Source organism: Puntigrus tetrazona, unplaced genomic scaffold (assembly GCF_018831695.1).
Source record: "Puntigrus tetrazona isolate hp1 unplaced genomic scaffold, ASM1883169v1 S000000653, whole genome shotgun sequence".
NCBI classification, from domain to species: Eukaryota; Metazoa; Chordata; class Actinopteri; order Cypriniformes; family Cyprinidae; genus Puntigrus; species Puntigrus tetrazona.
The window spans coordinates 88,236-109,303 of NW_025048274.1; the positions used below are offsets into that span (position 1 = coordinate 88,236).

Consider the following 21,068-nt stretch of genomic DNA (forward strand, 5'->3'; position numbering starts at 1 on the left):
CACTGCACGTAATCTAAAGGTCCAAAGGCTAAAATACATTTTCTTAAATTCAAAATGCAATAGTAATAGTTTTCATTTTAATTATACTCAAATGAAATTCCCTGATACCTAACCTTAGTAATAAAGTCCAATTATTCAAGTAATCTAAGCCACTTCTGATTCATATTGTGAATTTTTGCCAAGCTTTTTTGCTCTATTAATCTGAATATGATACTTAATGGAGCATATGACACCCTTCAATCTTAATCATTTGCTAAATTCAACATTATATGTTGCTCCATGAGTGATAATGCTGATTTAATTACCAGTATGGAATAAAGATTGTATCCAAATGACTATGCTGCGATAGATGGGACATATAAGTTACAAAGATTTAAATAAAAGCATTCAATAGTAAACCATAACATTTGAAAAAAAAAAAAAAACATTTACTTATAGCCAATAAAGATACATATAGAATATATATTTTTATCTCAGTTACAATGTTGCTGATCCACGGACTCCATATTTGCTTCCACGGACAAAGGAACAAGACAGTCGTGTAGGTAGAGCTACAATATAATGCAGAAAATAAATGCACAAAAAGTTACAAAAACTAAATGCAGAATATAAAATGTGTATTTGTGTTGATATAAATAGTGTATAAACCCACAGTGGTTCTTGATCCCCAAATTAGCTTAGACAAGCAGTGCTCCATACACAAATGATCTGTGTCAGGAATATCTTTGCAGGTGTGCAACGAAGGATGATTGAAATAAGCAAACAACTAAGTAAAACTAATTAAGGCAGAGCACATATGTGAAACGCAGACCATTTTGTGAAAGAGAGCATTCTGTGCATTAAATACTGCAATTCAGATTTAAAAGCATGTCACAACTAAGAATTTTGGATTTAAAATCTTTATTTGGAATGCATCAGTGTCTGTGTGTTTAACCTTTTAAACTGTTTTCGTCACCTTAGAGTTTAGTATTGTATTTTCTGCTAGGCAAAATTGTTCTTTTAAGCTCCTCAATTTTCTTATGTGGGAGTTTTAGAAAAAACTGCCCTTGGAGAAACAGTAACCCCAGAGAGAGTCTGAAATGTTCCACAAATTAGATAATGCCTCTATCACATAAAGCTTAACTTCTTCAGTCATATTTTTTCTGACACTGCAGAATATCAGCAAAGGCCCTTGACGGCAAAACTCTACTTTTGTTTGCAGAACGGTCCTCATCCACGAACTCAGGAAACCCCACCGCGCCGCCCCAAATATTGGAACTTTTCTTGGATAGCAGAGGACGAGCTAACTTTCCTGGAGGATCCTGTATCAACTTCAGGTAAGTCGCCCGCATCAGTATCATAAAGCTTCTTGACCTCAGAGACAAAGGCAGACCGTTTCAGGATGTGATGCGTGTAGGCAGTTGGTTGTCAGTGTGCATAAACATCCGTTTCTCATTCCACACACGCTCTCATAGCTTTTGACTGCCTGGTCTTGAACTTGCAGTAAGCATCAAGCTGTAAGGATTACAAATGATGTAACAAGCCACATCTAAAAGGATGTTTTAAAGAAGATAGCCCAGAAACTCTATCAGCCTTGTGCACTCAATGCATTCAGAATCTACAGTTAAGATGCATTCAATGCTTTTATATCTTGGTTAAGTGCATTGCTGTTGAGAATGTTCCAAAGTGTAATCTACAATAAACGATTACCTCGCGTGCATTATAAGATCATATTTTTAAGCCGTAGATGTCAGCCTTGAAGGGAAGCAGTATAAGTTAAAAAAAATAAAATAAATCTCATGGGGATATTATATTACGATACAATGTGCAGGAACGTAATAAGTATACATAAAATGAAAAGTACAAATGTTTAAATAAAAAATCTATTCTACATAAAAATATATAAACAAATTACATATATAAAATGCTGTCAGGTAGGCAAAAATTTTGAAACATCTGAATTAACTGGTTTTATTGGTGTTTGTGCAAGTACCTTATACAACCTATATTTATGTGTTTTACGTTAAGAAATATCTGCCACTCAAAATGCGTGTATTGTTTAAATGCAGCTGATCTCACTGATTAAAAAAAAACTGATTTTAATGGGTGTAATTCGTATGAACGAACAAACATAACTCCTTACCTAAACCTACCTGTTACAAAAAAATGTGCAAAATCGTATAATGCATTTACAACCATGTAAGGTCCATGGGTTTCAAACCTACACACACGATCACATTTCATCACATGGTGCAATGCTCTACAGACTGAGCTACTCAAGGTACTAATTACAATGCAGATAAAATAGTGTAAGGGCGGCGCAATTGTAGCATATGCTTTGATGGTTTGTATTTCAAAGATTTTTGCCAATGATCTATATGAGACGTATTGGTTGGAGGACATGTTGAGTTTTATTCAGGTAACCATATTATTTAACTAGATCAACCAGATGCAACAAATGTCATGGGTCAGATATGGATATTATAGATATTAAAGTCAACTACATGAACAACTTACCTTTTAAGACTAGAATGCACAATAAAATAAAATTAAAATAAATAGTAAATATCCATGTAGGGCTTTAAAATGATCTACCTATATAGGATTTAATGGTTTTAATTTATAAGGAAATGAAATAAACAGTGTTGGGGAACATTGTGAGTGAGTTACTTTTGAGTTAGTTTGAGTTACTTTTTCTAATAAGTAACACAAGTTATCTTGTTTTTCCACTTATACACCTTATGCCTCTCCTGTCCAAGTGTTAAGAGAAACTAGGAGTGAGGTGCAAAGGCACTTCCTTCAGTGGGAGGCTTAATTGTTTCACTTTTGGTGTAAAAGGCCTTTACAGTTGCCAAAATGATAACTCTTGGGATTTTTGCTAGCTCAGCTCAGGCAGTAAAGTAAAACAAAGTGATCCATAAAGAAATAAGCTAATGCAATTAGTAACTTTTTTATTCCAACTGATCAAGTACTTGTCAATTCAACACACCGCGTGGTACGCGAGTGTTCACTCATGCAATACAAGCAATGACGTACATGCAAGTCAACTAAATGTAGGAAGGTCATAAAAACAACAACAACAACAAAAAAAAAAACAATGCAGTTTATGTCTGGCCAATGGACTGGTCATTCATTCAGGGTGTTTTCCTGCCTTCGGACACACAGGGCATGTTGTTTGAAAGATGGATTAGATTTATTTTTGGGTAGATGTCATGAAGCACTCATATTTGTCAATCCCAACTATTATTAATCAACAAGACTTCATGAGTATATATATATATATATATATATATATATATATATATATATATATATATATATATATATATATATGTGTGTGTGTGTGTGTGTGTGTGTGTGTGTGTGTTTTAGTCCTGTTACACTATGAATTTTGTCAGATTCTAGCAGTAAAAAAATTATAAAGAATAATATACTAAGTAGGACATTTTTAATATTATGGTAATAGAATATGATAAGCAACAGCTGGGAACCGTTAAAAAAATGAGTTTGCACATTTGTTTCCGTGGGTGAATGAATCTAAATCCACATATCACCTGTGAGAGCTTCAATAAAACTCTTTGGGGCCTTGTTCATATCAGGAGAAGCAGTGAATGGTCTTGTCAGTTATCCCATAGGGCTCAGACAACAATGAAAGTCTCAGAAGAACCACAGTTTATGTCAGAGGTCAGACTGTCTGCCATAATTTAGCTGTGCCGTTGCCAAGAGCTGTCACAAACGACTGTTTATGCAACACTTCTTCCCTTCCGCCACAGCCCTCAAATCTCATTCTCGTTTCGTGTCCAATTCAGGATGATTGACATGTGGAGATTGAAGCTGGAGTGGCTGTAGCTTGAGCCCTTTCAGCCTGGGTAATTAGTGTCCCTCCACTGGCCATGCTCTCCTTGATTTATGTTTGGCGCCAGAAAGCTGACAATGTCCACGTCCATTGACATGATTCAGACAGTGGGGTGGTCTGGATTTTTAGAGTAGGAGTAAAGCCCGCTAAACCCCGTTTTTTTTTTTGCTTTAAAAAAATTACCCTGACAGATTGTACAATGCGATCTCAAGAAGATGAACAAGACAGATATGTGGCATGACTGAACGATAAACTGAAGCTAAAACATTTAGCCATTATTTGTTGACAGTCAGTTGCAGACCGGATTGGACAAGTTAAAGCCAGCAGTCCAAAATATAAAGAAACCGATTACCATACAGGCAAAAGTAATTTAAAAAAACAATAAACAAATTGTTATTAATGACTTGAATCTATCAAGCATAACATGATGCAGAGTTTTTCATTCAGTACCAGGCACATTTCTTTTTGTTCTTCTGCGAACACAAACAGTAAGAGATCATTTTTGAACGCTGCCAGATCTTTGTTGGATGCCAAGATTGATTGCAAACGAACGTTTATTATTGTCTATAAACATGTTATACAAGGCGATCAGAGACTCATAATTTTGCCGTATGACAACAGAAGTTCTTTAAGAGGCCTCATTTGTAAAACATGCGCACACACATATTAGATTCCAGAGTGTGCGCATGTTTAAATCCACTCAACGCTTTTATATTTATAAAACTGAAAATTTCCTAGCGTCACATCATGGTCTGAGCAAACGCGTTGCATAGTTATAGTTTATTGTCGAAGTATTGCAGGTTTTAAAACATGTACGCTGTTCTTGCAGCTCGCTGCTCTAAATTATGATGATGAGCAACATTTTTGATGTTAATGATATTAATTAGGAGTCTTTTACAAGTCAGAAAGCTGAAACCGTTAATTTGTGCGTAAGTTCATGAACATTTGCGATTCATTGATTGGCCTCTGAAAGAGTGCCATTTTTGTGCATTTTTTTCTTACACCCATTCTATGAATCAAACATAAGCGTATTCAAGACATTCAAGAGACAATTTGGAATTAATTTAGCAAGCACATTGCAAATGTTGCAATTTTATTTTTTTTCCATATCAGTATTCGCAGTAGTCCAGAAATCCTATCTCATACAAACATGAATACTCGACCACACAAGCAATATTAGCTTCTCCATTGTTGTTCAGTTGTAGTACAGGTAGGATGTGATGATTGGTCGGTGTGGTATTTTCCCACCCTCCTCACTGTGATTGGATGACTGAATAAAAGCTGACAGTGATGACCGTTGCTTTTTATTCAAAGTTGAACATTCTTTATCACTTGGAAAAAAATGCTAAAAAAAAAAAAAAAAAAAAATTGTCGACACATAGCCTTTGGATTCCAGAAACTTTTGAAACGGCTGTCCTTCTTAATTCCGTTACATTTGCAAAAAATGCAAAAAGCATGTTTTAGTAACGTCATGCCTCCGATATTTACAAAAAGAAAGCCTCCCCGAGGGTACGCAAGTCATGCATATCAGTTTATGGAGCCTGACATTGCCAGCTTTGATCTAATCTGTGAAGCAAAGCAGCCGCTCGCTCTTGAGTTTACAAATGAACAGGTGCTGCTCTGATGTCACAGCGATGTCACTGCTTCCAGTTTCAGGTGCTGTTCAAAAAAATCATCTCAATCTCTACAGCTCGACCCAGATAGCTGAGCACAACATGGCCACAACCGTATTGGGGTGCGCAAAACTCCAATCTTCTCCTGGCTATAAAAATTTGCAAATTAATTCAAATAGAGCCGTTGGGAGAATCAGACATGTTGGCTTAGCTGAGCCCATGCTTTCAAGCAGACGAACAAGGAGAAGCAGTTGCCCTCGACAAAGATGAATCGCATGCACCACCACTGGCAAAGCGATAGACTGCAATGTTTCAAAGCATCAGTTCCATGCTGGTGTGTATTACACCTAGTGAAAGTGTGGCAGAGAGCTGAATGCTGCCATCACCCAAAACACCCAGCACTCCAAATCGAGATTGATCTGCCACTCCACGGCCATGACACCAGGACTAATACTCTCTTTTGTTTTGCCATGGTTTTCTGCCAAAACAAGCCCCTGGCACAGCTGGTATCTATGTATGCCAGGAGACTAGTGCCTTTTGTCCGGAGGAGAAGGCTGTGAATAACATAAAACAAAAGTGCATTTTAGCTCACCTGCGGTCCGTAGTTATAGTCACATATAAGCAGATGTTTTAGATTTAGAGGTACAATCATCAAAACATTCATTTATAAATGAATTCTTAGAAAGTGTGTACAGCACAATAACAGGACAAAGCTGTGACAAAATTTGTACTGGACGGTTGATCCTTCAGTGTCTTCAGAATTAGATCCAGACCTCGTTTTTCTTAGACGCTTATAAGAGTTTTGACCAATTTTGGACAATTCCAGAACAAAAATATCTTCCGGTTTATCAGTAATCTGGGTCTGTGTTAATAGCACAGCTCTTTTTAGCTTGTGCCATCTGTTTTAGCTTAGGGTCAGGACTCAGTAAAACACACTTTATTTTTTTTCCATCCATTTTTTAGCTGACTGGCTCTTGTTTCATCAATCGATCTCTCCAAAACCGCCTTATTCAGTCCTTATTAAATATATATAAAAAAATATAAATATAATTATAAAATGTGACTTATACGCTCATGTTTTCCCTCTCAACAATGTAACATTGCAACACAGTGCTATTTACAGTCAGTTGTGACTTGATATGATAATTAATGCAGAAATTGTGCATACGGCCAGGTGCTCTGGGTGGCTGCAGGAACAAAGCTATCGATGTTTGCTGAGGTGTTCTGGGTGGTTGCTAGCATCATAGTTATTCTAGATATTCTGGTTCTTTGATGTGTCCTGAGGTGCCTCCTATTATCCTGATCACTAAAACGAATAACACACCTCTCCTCCTCAAGCCAGGTTGAGGTAGCATTCTTTACGACAACAAACAGCTAAGGATGAAAAGACACAAGCGGTTAGTGATATCTTCGAATACAATATTGTGTTCCTGTAGCAACTGGTAGCGAAGCTAGAATTTCATAGCTGTGTGCATATTTACTTTTATCAGTCCACATTAATTATATTTGCAATATAGCATCTTATGTAAATTAATGTAATGTTTTTTGTTAGATTTTCTTTTTTTATGGTTTTTTACGTGTTCTTATAAAATCAGCCAGTTCACGTTAGCAAACTCTGTCATATAATATAGACCCTGTCTTGTATAATGCTGTTTTAAATAACTCTCCTAACATTTACAGACTCATATTCTGTATCTGGACCCAGTGCAGCTGGCACTCATCTGTACATTTTGCTAATAGATCCTCTGGGCCCACTGTCATAATATGCTGGAATGTGAGATAGTAAAAATTGATGGTGCAAGACGCAAGTCCTAGGATCCTGTCCACACCTTTCAGATACCCTTTCAAAACCCATCATGCTGTCTCCTGCTGCCCATTGAAGTAGCAGACTATGCATGCTACATTTAGCAAAAGAATCCATCTGAAATGAAATGAAAGTTAGATTGATTTCCTTCAGAGGTCTATACTAAGGCAGAAAAACAAGAATGGTTGAGTTGAAGATTAATATATTTTTTGGCAATGCCGCTGTCTGCACGCTTTGTTTAATTATATTTAGCCTGTCCATATCATTCAGTGTCTCCTCCATCTGTCAACACTGATTCATGACTCATGCATTCACCTGCCTGGTCCTCCTCAGGGTATCTGACAGGGCGATAGGAGACATGAGGTGTACACAGGCCATAAAGCGGTCAAACGGAGGCATAAATATTCAGCCGCTGTGAATATATCAAAAATAATGCCGAAAATAAACTGATTGATCGTTCTGTATAAAGACATTGCTGTGATGTTTGTATGTCATGTTTTAGGTAAATGTAAAATAGAATAAAATTGAATAGTTATAGTATTTATTTATTTTTTAGTCTTTAGTTTTTTTAGGTGTCTTGTATATCATATATATCATATAAAAAATGCAAGTGGAGAATTCTTACATACAATGTTTATTATGCATATGCATTATAATGCATATTATGACCACATTATCCATTTTGCAATTTTAAAACTTTTTAAATAATAACTGAAAATATCAGAATTTCACTTGTTAGAATTGGAGAATATAACTATATTCAAATATTAGAAAAAGCAGTTCAATGCTTTAGTTTTTGTTGACCTGCTGTAAGTGGTCATTTGTATTCGAGAGGCCACCTGGCAGTGTTTAGCTAACCTCCATGTGGTACCTGGCTCTCAATCTCAGTTCGTGTGATAAAGGAGGCTGGGGTCACTCTGACATTACAGCCTCATTAACTGAATGCACACTCTTTTTATAGGTCTTCCCGCCACCAAAAGCAAATCAAACGGTGCATCTACAATGAGCTAACTGCAACACCTAGAATGAATCAGCCACATAATTTATCCCCTGCTGAAGCAATTTAGCCTTGCCAGTTATAGTTGTATTGTGCCTTTTCTCTTCCCAGTGTTATCAGCCATAAATTCCTTTCCGTGTGTTTCCTCTATGCATGCAAATGTGTTCAATCATTTTTCAATGAGATAGCAATCACAACTGTGATAGACGGAGAATCATAAACACCTTGTAGCGACATGGACTAATGATGACAAATTTTATTTCAAATTTTATTTTATCTGTGAATTTACAAGACATGTATTTAATTTTTGACCTTGGCTTAAAGTTCACCCAAAAATGAAAATTCCGTCATCGTTTACTTGAGTAGTTCCAAATGTGTATGAATTTCTTGTTCTGCCGAACAAAAAGGAAGATATTTTGAAGAAGAAGAGTTTGTAGCCTGGCCGTTTTGGGTCACCATTGACTTCCATAGTCTGAAGAAAAATGCTTTGGAAGTCAAAGGTGCCCCAGAAACACTGTTTCTCCCATTTTTTTGTATTATTCCCTTTGTGTTCAGCAGGTCAAAGACATTCATTAAGGTATGGAACTACTTGAGGACTTCATTTTCAGGTAACATTCCCTTTAAGGCAGCCTTTCATGTCCACTCTATGGCTAAGACCCATTTAGTTTTCAAGAAAATAATGGCACTATAAACAGCTGTGGGCAAAATTGCATAAAAAACATAGTAAAATGCTTTCAGTGAAAGACTTTGAGTACATATATACAATAGCCAAACATATTTTTTTCAGCGTTAAATATTTAGAACAGAGCTGTCATTAAAATTTTTTGACCATATGACTAGCACTTTTAGGCTAGCCAATCGGTCTAGAACTGGTGATTACAGACAGCGCTTGGCATTTTCTGGGCAATACGGATCAAATATTAGTGAATATATGTGGTCCATGGGTATGCCATCTGAGACAACTGCGGGAGTGATTTCTGTTTTAGTATGGGGCAGAGATGCCGGTCTGCAGATATAGAGTATGCTCTCTTGGCACACATATTGGTCATTCAACACACCTCCCTCAATCCAAGTCCTTTATGATCTTGTGCCCCATCTGAGTGGGATATAAAGAGCTAGGGGAATAATTGACCATTTTGAATGAACAATTTATGGGCTGTAAACGCTCACAGTTGAAAGCATTTACAGGCAAACCCGTCTGACTATCTGTTGTGTGGAGACCAGAGAGCTCAGCTGTGGCAAAAGTTCTTGAGTAATTCCAAACCATGCCATTTGCAGTTTTTATGGTGCAATCGTCTAAATGTCCTTCTCGGTAACTTGAGAGGCCATGAGAGAAATGAAAATATGCATGTGCGCTACAAAGTTGGCCAATTTCATTATAAAGCTGTTTAACCAATGCTAAGAATTTCCGTCTGCTGCAATTACAGAAGTTGTATTCCAAAACCATAGCACTGTAAATGTAATCAAGTTATATACAAATACTCCGGTAAATATATAAAATGTAACAAAATGTTCTGAAATAAGTAGATTTAGTAGCAGCCATTTAAAACTAGAGGACCCCTTTGTCCCTTGAAAAAGGTCTTTTAATCATTTAAACAGTGCATTGAATCTTGTCAGAGCTAAAATGTTCTGCATAATAGTCTCTAAGTCTCTAATAAGCACCGTTATACATAACAAATGGGTCACATTGTCAGGATAAGGATTTTACAGAATGCTTTGCAACCATGTAAAGCTCTCTGAAATAAAGAGCCTTTTCAGAAGCGCTATAAAGGTTTATACCACACAAACCGGCTTACCTACTGTATGTAATATCAAGGAAATCTCTGCAAATGCTTTGTGACAGGTAGCAAATGATTTTTTAGTATCTATAAGAATTGCAAATTCAGTTCATTTAAAAGAACATCTTTGAACCAGTCCAGATTTAAAAAAAAAAGTAGTGATGCTGTTTGATGTAAATAGGTGAGCTGAAACAAAGCTCAAGGAAACCAATAGTTGAAACCACATATTTTAAGAGTTTAATTTCAACCATTTTCAGGGTCATTGTGACTGATCGACTCTAAGTGTTACTTCAATGAGTGTCAAAGGGGATATGATCACACATTCAGGGAATTAAGACATTAGATAAGTGAGGGGTCTAAATGAGGATAAATGGCCAATAAAATCTGTGTCCTTGGCCATCTGGTAAGTCATCAATTCTCCCTTAGATTGCCACTGTGGTGGTGCAGGAACCGTGTGACACATCCAGAACTTGTCGCAGGCTTTGTTGAATCATTTCTCTCTGCCTCATTTGGAACAAGTAGGGTGGAGAAACTGCATTTAAGAGTAGCACTGGGCGGTATGATCAAAAAATTATCACTGTATTTTTCAAGATGATGCCGGTTATGTGGTATACAATGTTTTTTTTTTCATGCATGACCGTGTGTTACCCACATTTTCTACTCAATGAGAGAGGAAATACTGCAGTGGATTGACTTATACCATACTGTCACAATGAGTGCCTAAACACAATGCATTAATATATATTCTCCAGGAGCCACTCTCATTTACAATCGCGGCATCTTCTGATAAAATCAACATGTATCTTTTGTGTCTCAACCATGCTTTTTTGTCTCACGTAGCGCACTGTCTGCGTCTGAGTATGAGTAACTAAAACAGCTAAGGTTTATTTTAAAAAGTCTAGGTTTGTCAGTAGCATATTCTAAGAAAAAGCCGCTAAAATAGTCTGAACGGTCTGGCGCTTGTGCTTGTGAAACGTGGGAGGGTTCATATTCTACAGCTTCAGTTTTAGATCTTTCGTGCTTAGTAATACATACAGCAGTTCCTAACCACAGTGCAATGGTGAAAAAAGACCCCCTCTTAAACTGTTTTGAATGATGAACGTTGTTTAAATGACATACGCAGGGACTGCGGTATTTTAAAATTTCATATCATAAAGGTATTCGGTATGAACCGGTATACTGCCCAGCACTATTAAATTGTAAGCCAACTTTGGATGTAACCTTCACAACAAAAGCAATCTCAAACTGCATTTCAAAGAGTTTAGTAAAAAAGAAAAATGTCTACCCTTCTTCAGAAGGATGCATAGAACGATAGGTGCTATATAGCCACAAACACCCGCTTTTTATACTTGTCGAACTCTATAAGAATCAAATGTGAGTTGAGTCTCTAATTTGAAGTGCTATTTGTGGGCCACTTATATCTTGGCTGATCTAGATTGATCACTTACAATGATCCATCTTAGTTTGGGAACTGCCAACCAAGCAGATTTTGCACAGCTGTGCTCTTTCTGACACTCGTGAAACATGTTGTTTTTGCTGATGTGCCTTTAAAAAAATGTAAACACTCTCTTCGCATGTAAAATAAATTGACAAGAACATTTTGCTGTGTTCACATACGAGTTCTGGGTTTGCTGTCAGGTTCAATATATAATCTGCACTCTCTTTAGTAACAACTACTGCAAAGCCTGTATTACATTTATAAAACAGATTCACTAAACAATGTTATTATTTTGTCCTGTGACGTATATGTCAACTTAAAAAATAGCATTCAGGGTTCATGATCCTTATTATTTTGTCTCAGTTATCATACAGTCTCATATAAACATAGTTACCTTTTTCATTATTGATGTTTGTAATAGTTATGCACCAGTCCTTCGATTGTCCCCGATGTTAAAAGATGGGTTTAAAAATCATACAGTCAGTGCATACAGTCAAAAACACATTTACAATATATATTCTTGTAGCAGTTTTTAAAGTTACACTTGCTGAAGTTGGTGAAGCAATATTTGCTGTCAGAAAAAGGCATTAACACTAGGGGTTTTAACAAACGATTCACCATCTTAGCAATTGTGGTTGATAATCACAAAGTGGAAAGAAAGCTCAGAAGTGTTCTCTAAAATCTGGCACATTCACCAGTGTTAGGTCATAAAATATTAACAAGCTCTAATGCAGCATATTTTAAAACTTGATTGCTAAACAGAGGATGCTACTTTCAAATAAACTACAGTGAACTGAAATGTTTTGACATTGCTATGATAATTGATCATTTTATACATAGATGTACATACATACATTTTATTATTTGAACCATTTATTTATTTGTTTTAATTTTATTATTGTAAGTCTATCATCTATTGTATAATCTATTATTGTAATCTAAATTAAACCAAACTACGCATCGGATGCTAAGAACAAATTGTATAAATTGTACTATGCGTTTTCATTTTAAAATGTATGTTTGTAAATGGTTATGGTGAAAATAAAATTCCAAATAAACCAACAAAACATAAGCCCGCCTTGCATTTACATAAGTCTGCTTACTGCAGCTTGCAGTTGTCTTAGCACATTAAACTGGCACAAAAAAGTTATTTTAACACAGAGAAGGTGCATACTTCCTGAATGAAACGTAACAAAGGACTCCATTAAGTCAGGGCTTTGAAAGAGCAACCTTTGGGCAACATAATTTTCCTCTGAGATCTGCCTTTATTAGCAGTGGAAGCCCCAAGTACTGCACCGAGGAAGTACACTCACACACCGGGCTAAAGAACGGAAAATGTGCATATTTGTACGTCGCCTGGAGCTTCAACCAGCAGTCCTCTGATAAACAACCTGGTCCCATCGGTGCTTTTAACACTCCAGTGAATGCTAGACGAACGTGCGGTGGGAACACAGTTGGAATGGTTTGGAAGCAATTCTAGCAGAATAAACGAATACAAGAATACATGAAATACCTCAAGAAAAGTGTGAGAACTAGCTGTGAACATCAGTTATGTTAAAGTTCCCGAAGAATGGCTTCTGACATTCACTTTTATGTGAATAGCGGTGTTAAAATTATTAGCGTTACGGAGCTACACGATAAGCTTATGAGATAAGGTATGCAAATGTACTTGGACAAATCATTATTAAATTAAAACTTTGTCACTTTATCTACTTTTACCCAGCATCACTCTCTTGCGTATGCTTAAGCTCCAACTTCAATTTAAGACTCTAAAAACTAGCTGAGTTTACATTTATTATATTTTCCGGCCTCTTTTAGATAAGGCTTTCGTATAGGGGTATTTCTTCAGCTTTTATGTCCCACAATTTTCTATTTCTTTATTTATTTTTTACCAGGCTTCTTATGCTACTTATGCTACTTATGCATAAGTAGTTGGTTATACTGTGTGAAAATAACCGAGGAAAGAATAAACAGTTATTTGGTAACATAATAATTAATATTGTTAAAGGATGTGTGTATTTTACTATATTGATACTTCTATTACTAAAGTACTGTACATTTCCAAAACATAAATGCTACTTTTTACTCTTTTTATTTTCATTAAATACTTTAATAACACACATTCTTGCTGTACTACATGATTAAGGCAATTGCCAGCCATCTGTTTTCGTGAGCTCATCTAAATTGATGTCTATTTATACATTGTAAAACATTTACAAAGGAGATTTAAATCTCATTTATCTTCCAAAAAGGAAAGTTAAACAAAAGACAGAGGGATACAGAACATGCATTTTTTTTAATGATGCCCAAAATTCCACTGCACAACAGTACGTTTGACAAATAAAAGATAAAAAATTAAAAAGTGTGCAGTTGTACAAATAATTTTTTGCATCTTTTTATTCTGTATCCATATGTGTTGTGTTCGCTGATTTTTAATTTTTTTATTTTTTCTATTAAACATAACCACACCTTTAAATCTCCCTTGTAAAAGATATGCTTATAAATCAAGTAGAAAGCATTTATAACATACTCAAAATGAATATTAATGTTGGGACAATGCTTTATAAAGGTTGAACTGACTATTTACTAATGCTTACCTAATGATTCATAGAGTGAAGTTGTTATGAAGTGTTACCCTATTCTATTCTATTCTATTCTATTCTATTCTATTCTATTCTATTCTATTCATCTACTTATTTTCCTTTAAATTAAGCTTCTGCTGGTCTGGGTGGAAGGAGGATGGAAGGCATGTAGTATGATGGGACTGATAGGGTTAGGAGGACAAAAGGTATCATGTTGGAGGCAACTGCCATCAGACTCAGCAGTTATTGAAACTGTGACCGACTTTTTGATCCGAGCAGAAGACCGGTCTGTCTCCTGCTCGGATCATATGGATCTGTGAGTGAGGATCCATTTGATCCGATCAGGAGACAGAATCCACACACCATGCCCAGATAAGCGATCCTCTGTAATGGAGAAAGCGCACTTTACTTTTCTTGGCTTTCAGTCTCAAACCTAGCTCGCTCATGTGGGCGAGAATATCATCTCGCCAATTGAGTACGCAGATGCCCTGGAGTAACAGTAGTGCCAGAGCAGTATCCACACACTTCATGAAAGTGAGGGGTTAGAGTGCCAGGCCGAATGCAAAAACCCAAGACGTTCCCAAAGCGTTTTGATGCAGGTTAAGTTTCTAAAGGGGAATCAATCAATGTCTGTCTGTCATTAGACTAACCGGAAAATTTGGACTTTTCGCAGCACTTTGCTCTTTTGTTGCTTTGATTACTCCTCATTTGTAAGTCACTTAGATAAAAGCATTGGTTACACTTTATTTTGATAGTCCACTCTAGACATTCTACTAACTATAAGTATCTTTGTTAAAACATGTCAATTGCGCCTTAACTGATTCTCATTATTTTTAGCTACACAATTTGCCACAACTGTGATCATGTGTCTTTTTGAAAACACATTTGATCAGTGACCTCAACACAATCTTCTTTAACCTTTAACAATGCGTTCTAATTGGAAACCACCAACGAAGACGAAACCTGCCATCAGTCTATAAACTCGCATGTCAAACAGTCACAGTATGTAATACACTGCAGCTGCTTCTGAAGTTAATTCATTTCACTGTATTGTCATGTCAGAAAGTTAACAGAATTATGATTAAAATGTTTCTGTGCACCAAATTAGATACGCTCCAGGTAAAAAATGAGAATATAAACCACAATTAAAATTCACTGATAACTTACATAAAGTATGTTATGTAATGTTAACTAAAATCAGTACAAATCAAAGTCTCATTATAACAGCGTTAGCAGTGGGCACATTCTTTTGGAATAAATTGTCAGTAAGAACCAAAAGCGCACCTTAATTTAATCACTCACAGATCATCGTTTCATGTTCATTTGGTTTGGATGCAAGTGTTTTACAAGTGGTCCCTTTTGACCTATTCAAGCTGATTTTCTGACCTGTTGCAAGCAAGATAGGTGGTAATCATCCTTGACAGAATAATCAGCCAATCACGGTTATGAAGAGAACATGATTGGCGGGCATTATCACACTGACAGGGTAATGAGCTAATCATAGTGCAATGTAGACATTGCCTTTTCTAAACATACGTTTGCTTTTGCTTTACATGCTACACTTTAGGTTCTCAGTGAGAACAAGAAGATCACAGCAGGCCAAACATTTATGTTTAGTATATTTTCCATAAATTATGAAAAGGCTACCTTTAAAATTAGCATTAGAGAGACACCATAGAATGCATGAAATGTCAAAATGTGATGGAAACCTTTTGATGGAAGTTTTTCAGGATGATTCAGCAAAAGTCACAAAAAGTGTTGAAAAACAGCATGCATCAATACTAAAAACAATAGCATCAGGTGAGCTAATAAGCAAAGTTACAACTTCAGAAAAGCCATATAAATGAAGCTGGTTATGTACTGCAAATGTCTAAATGTATTACTTCACAATTATGTGCCATGGCAGAAAAAAGAAGAAAAAATAATAATGAGGGTCTGAAATTTTAATTTTTGTAGAAAAGCTATGGAATTCTCAGCCATTTTAATTGCAACATTCGTTGGAAACTGCAGTGTACTGTACGCATGACTTGTTCTCTGTCACTTTTTTTGTGTGTGTGAAAATCCCTTTTTAAATCAGCCTAATCTGACTTGCTGGTCTCATCTGGTTTAAGATGGTTTCTTAGCCTGGTCAAACTGCTGTTTAGTTTTTAATGTCAGCATATCAGTCTGACCATGTCCGAAGAACAATTTACCAGCAGTTAAAGGAGTTTGAAAAGTGTGTAAGACAGCAATTTAATATACAGGACCAAAAATGTCCATAGAATCGCCTTAAAATGTCTTAAAAATAAATGCTGTTCTGTTAACTAATGAACAATGTGGTTTCTTTGTATATGCAAATGTTAGAAAAATCATTGTTCTCTTTCAGATTGCTCTTCAAAGGGAAAGTCATGTGACCGTGGGCCTGCTGGATATTATCCTGAGTTCGCCTGGAGTTTAACATCAGCAGAGGACTCCTGGGCGAAAGACCAGACGATGGCAAAGACAAAAGCAAGCTCTCAGGGGTGGGAGGAAGGTAAAGAGCTTTTGTTTTTCAGTGTAAAAGATGCTTTCTCAATGAAACAATGTAATTCATACGGTAACATAAATTAATTGGTTTTATTCAAGTCAAGAACATTAACACATTTAAAAAGAATTAATTAGTCTGACTATACTCGGTTGCAAATTATTAGAAATAGCTCCATATAGTACTGACTGCACAATTTGAATCTTATAATAGTGTAGTAAAGCAAATTTAAATGAGAACCGCCACCTTTACCCAAAGCTATATTCGAGGTATTTTTTTAATTCCTACACAATTATGATTATGAGCGCATTAAGATCAATTATGGGAAGTTATAGGGGAAAAATAGGTTTGCTGAGGCATTCATTAAACCTTTCATCTCCACAACAAGGAGATGAAAAATGTTTACCATCAAAGCTTTTGCAGACCTCTAACACACTAGCTTTAAACCATATACATTTATCTGATGAAATGTGGATGCGGTTGTGCAAAACAGCAAACAGAATGAAGAACTTCGCCAAGTGAATAACAATTTCATCTTTTCTCAGGGAGGAATAGTTAGAGTTGAAAAGAGGCAGAATGGAAATTATATGTAACAGACAGAACGAAAGTGAGATTGAAGGGGAAGAGAAGTGTGTGGGGGGGGGGAGTTTAGAAAGCCTCATTTGATAGTCAGGTTGCAGAGAAGGTTGGGAAATTACGAACTCTTCAGGCGCACCTCATGCACTTGAAAGACAAATGCAGCAGTTCCACATGCTGTTCAATCACTCGCTGCTAGGCTCTGTGTGTTCTCTTGTTCTTTTCACACATACAACTGCACAGCAGGAATCCAACATATTATAAAATGATCATAATCATGCTTTGCAAAACAGATATCCCAGTACAGAAGGGAAGTCTCTCTTTGTAAACAAAACACTTGTAAACTGCAGAATGATGTCCAGGTTTCAAAAGAAAGTAATAAAACCAAGCAGCCAGAAAAGTACTTGTGAAATGAGACAAAACAGAGATATAGGTACGGCATATTCATAACTTGAATTCAAAAGAACAGTGAATCGACTGTTGGACAACTTTGTTTCAATGGAGTTCATATTATAAAAGGTAAAATTGGTCCTAATTGAATAAACCTTTTTATCACTGTGAGTAATCACTTTACCTGACAAGGGGTAATTTATTTGTGCTACTATGTTCTTGAAAAAGATAAAGGGGTATATAGATATTTCGAGACACGCAGCCTTTCAATACGAGCAGGAAAAGCTTCGATGCACTTGGTTGGAAAGGAAATGAAAACATACAGGCCAAATCATTCCTGCCCTCTTTCACTGCTTTCCAAGCAATGGACTTCTAGTGAATGATTGTGCTCACCTCCTCTCCATATGTCCTCGGGCGTATGGGTTTATATATGGAGGGAAATAGAGGATGAAAAGTTTGATGAATGCAGAGCATGAAATGCCAGGGCTATTTACCTTTCTATTGGCTGGTGCACTTGTATTCTTTGGAGACTTGTTGTCGTGCATGGCTGTCACCGGGGAAGAGGGTGGGTTTTGGGAGGTCAGCGTAATGAGGCAAACTAAGGTAAGGTCACTCTAGCTGAGAGGAAGTCAGATATATTTGAAGAGCACTGAATTTATTTGTCTGGTTTTGTTATGGCTCAATAAAGAATTTGATATGGTTCCTATTCATAAAATATAAGATACACAGTTTTTTGTAAATCCATTGTTTTATTTCTTTTTTTAATGTACTGGATGTTCCATTTTCTGTATTAGATGATCCAGAAAGAAATCAAATCATAAATCATGCAATTTAAATTTCTGTGCTTTTAGAAAAGAGCCTGGAATGAAAATATCCTCAAAGTTTTTTTTTTGTTTTAATTATATATATGAGTGTACTAGTTTTATTTTTTTTAATTATTGAATAATTTATTTTTTTGGTTCACATGGACAAATATTTGTTTATTGACATGAGTATGATAAAGCTGGTTTATGAGGACAGTGCCTATGATCCAGTTAGGCTTAAAAAAGCATACTAAATGGTGTTTATTTTGAAAATCTAAAAATGCACAAAGTTTCATATAAAGGTTAGGTGTAGGACAATAGTACATAAGGTTTGTACAGTATAAAAACCATTATGCCTATGGAGAGTTCCTGTAAACCAAAAAAAAAAAAACAATTTGCTAATCTTAGAAGTGCGTAAAATAACCTTAAAAAGTCCCTACAGTGCACAGCCTTTTGTCAGGGGCTTTCAACCCTTGCATTCTTGTTGTTTGTTTGACACCGATTTTGCCTAAATAAAAGCAAAATGTTCAAAACACAAAGTACAAAAGTGAAGAACACTATCCTTTTTTCTGCCTTCCCTTCCATCATTGTTAACTAGCAACCAGGGAAAACAGCTGCAGCTTTGATAATGAAAACGTATTGTGGTTCTGACCCCAAAAAATACAGGTGTGAATAGAATCCAGCAGGGGTAGGGGGAGCAATCAATCTCTGGTTTGGATCCTGTTTGAACCTTGGAGTGTTGCTAAATTAGCTGCAATAGGTTCCCTATTTTGTGCCTGATTAACAATCCTAATAACAACACCTAATAACAAGATAGTATACTAGCTCAACATGCCACTAATAGTTAGCTTGCACAAGATGGCTTAGCCACAAACCACATGCCGCAAGAAATAACCAGTAAGATTGTGATTATCTATACACGGACATGTTCTGACTGGTCTTATGGCATTAACATACCGTGTGCACTTTTTAGCGAGCCATGAAACGCGTACCAGTAAGTTTCCAAAAGAAATGAGCATTAGAGGCAGTAAAACTCTGACACCTATTATTCCAGAGTTTCGATTAATGAAGTGCAATTTTCACACGAGTACTTGAGGAATATCATGCTATGGCTTCAAAACAATCTGAATTACCTGGGAGATTTGAAAACTGGTGCTTTTGAATGTTAGCATCACACATAGCCAGCTTCATGTCTGTGGGTTTTCATAGATGGAAGGTTTACTCGGTAGCTTACGTGATATGACGTTGCACTTAGGTGATAGAAAGCTCTGGTTCAAATCCTAAGTAAAACAGTTGAAATCTGCGTAAAAGGCAGTTGAAATGAAATGGTTGCATCAATGTATGCTTTTAATATCAGTTTAGGATAGGTTTAAGGGTTGGATTTGGTGTAGGGCATATTTCCAACATGACAGAACATTAACTTTTAGCTATTGCCCTCGAATATTTGAATTCTGAACCGTTGCGATATGTAACTAAAGCAGTGTAATAAAAACACAGCAAAACCTTCCTATGTCAATGTAATAAAAATGTGCCATTGAACTTGTGTTTTAGCACCATTCAGTGGACATTTCTCTTTTTTCAGTAAGGTATATAAAACGGTGTTGCACAAAAACTGCACAGAGGTACAAATTTTTTATGAGAACAGGTTGGAAATGCTGAATATATTTTTGAACAGGCATTATAAATGGCTACCTTGGGATCCCAGGGAATAAGATTGCGTAAGTGTATACGGTCTGTGAGTGTATACAGAAAACTGGCACAAATTCACGTGGGGTTGACGCTTACCCCATTAGCGTGCTTAACACCATTAATGATAGGAATATAGGGCTCATTATTTCATTATTTGAATAGCAAACTGGAGCGGTCAAAACCTGGGATGATCAGAGGACATTAATTCCACAGCAGCTTTAGGATTCTATGTACTCAGGGGAGTTTTCATGCAGCGTGCCCAGAGAACAGGTGGTGGAGAGCGGAACTGGTACAGATCGCTGCTGAGATGGGCAAATTTGCATAGATACTCAACAGAAGAAAACAAACCGTTACCTCAAAGCTTGGTTAAATTCCAGCCTGTGGACAAATTGTTAAAGACAAAGTGTGTCGTTTCTGTGCCTTGCATAATGATCTGTTGCACTTCAGCAAATAAGTAAATCAAAGAGTTCATCATAAACTTAGGATCAAACCCTGTACTTGCAAAGAACTGAACCCGAACTAAACTTGATTGGATTTGTTTGATTCTGTCAACTCAAAACCGATTTTGGTTTTTGAGTTAGTTACATTTAATTTTCAAGAGACAGACCTCTAGTCAAGGTTCTCAAACACATGTCATGAACCTACAAATGGCTTACTTTCAGCACATTCAGCTGGACAAGGAAAAACTGTCTTTACAAACAACACACATATCACCTTTATGAAGTTTTTAAAAAGTAACAGGGCCTATTTAAAAAGTAAGGGGGCCTATTGGCTATTGGCTCTGCTGAAGTATTTTGCAAAATAAGGACTTTGGCTTCATTTCTAATCTAAAAGATTGTATTTTGTCAAGCTATAAATGCTCACATATAGGTTACGACAAATATGATTGAGCATTGATTTTTCAATCATGCACGCAGAGTCCAGAAAACATCAGCTTTATAAGGGAAAAAAAGAGTTGAATCCTCTACTTCCACTGTGGCTCAATTGATTTGTTTGCACAAGCTGAAGTGCTTTGAAGCAAACCGTGGCTCTTTGTGATTCCAGAAATGCCAGCAACATT

At 36.3% G+C, this 21,068-nt stretch overlaps 1 long non-coding RNA gene across 1 annotated transcript in view; it reads left to right on the forward strand.

The window, feature by feature from the left end:
- The first annotated feature begins 1,294 nt into the window (after nucleotides 1-1,294).
- The window catches only part of LOC122334855, a 71,351-nt gene continuing 51,577 nt past the window's right edge, over nucleotides 1,295-21,068 (forward strand). The window contains exons 1-2 of the long non-coding RNA XR_006248819.1: nucleotides 1,295-1,316; nucleotides 16,413-16,559. This is a non-coding gene — a long non-coding RNA (uncharacterized LOC122334855). The remainder of the gene's footprint in view (nucleotides 1,317-16,412; nucleotides 16,560-21,068) is intronic.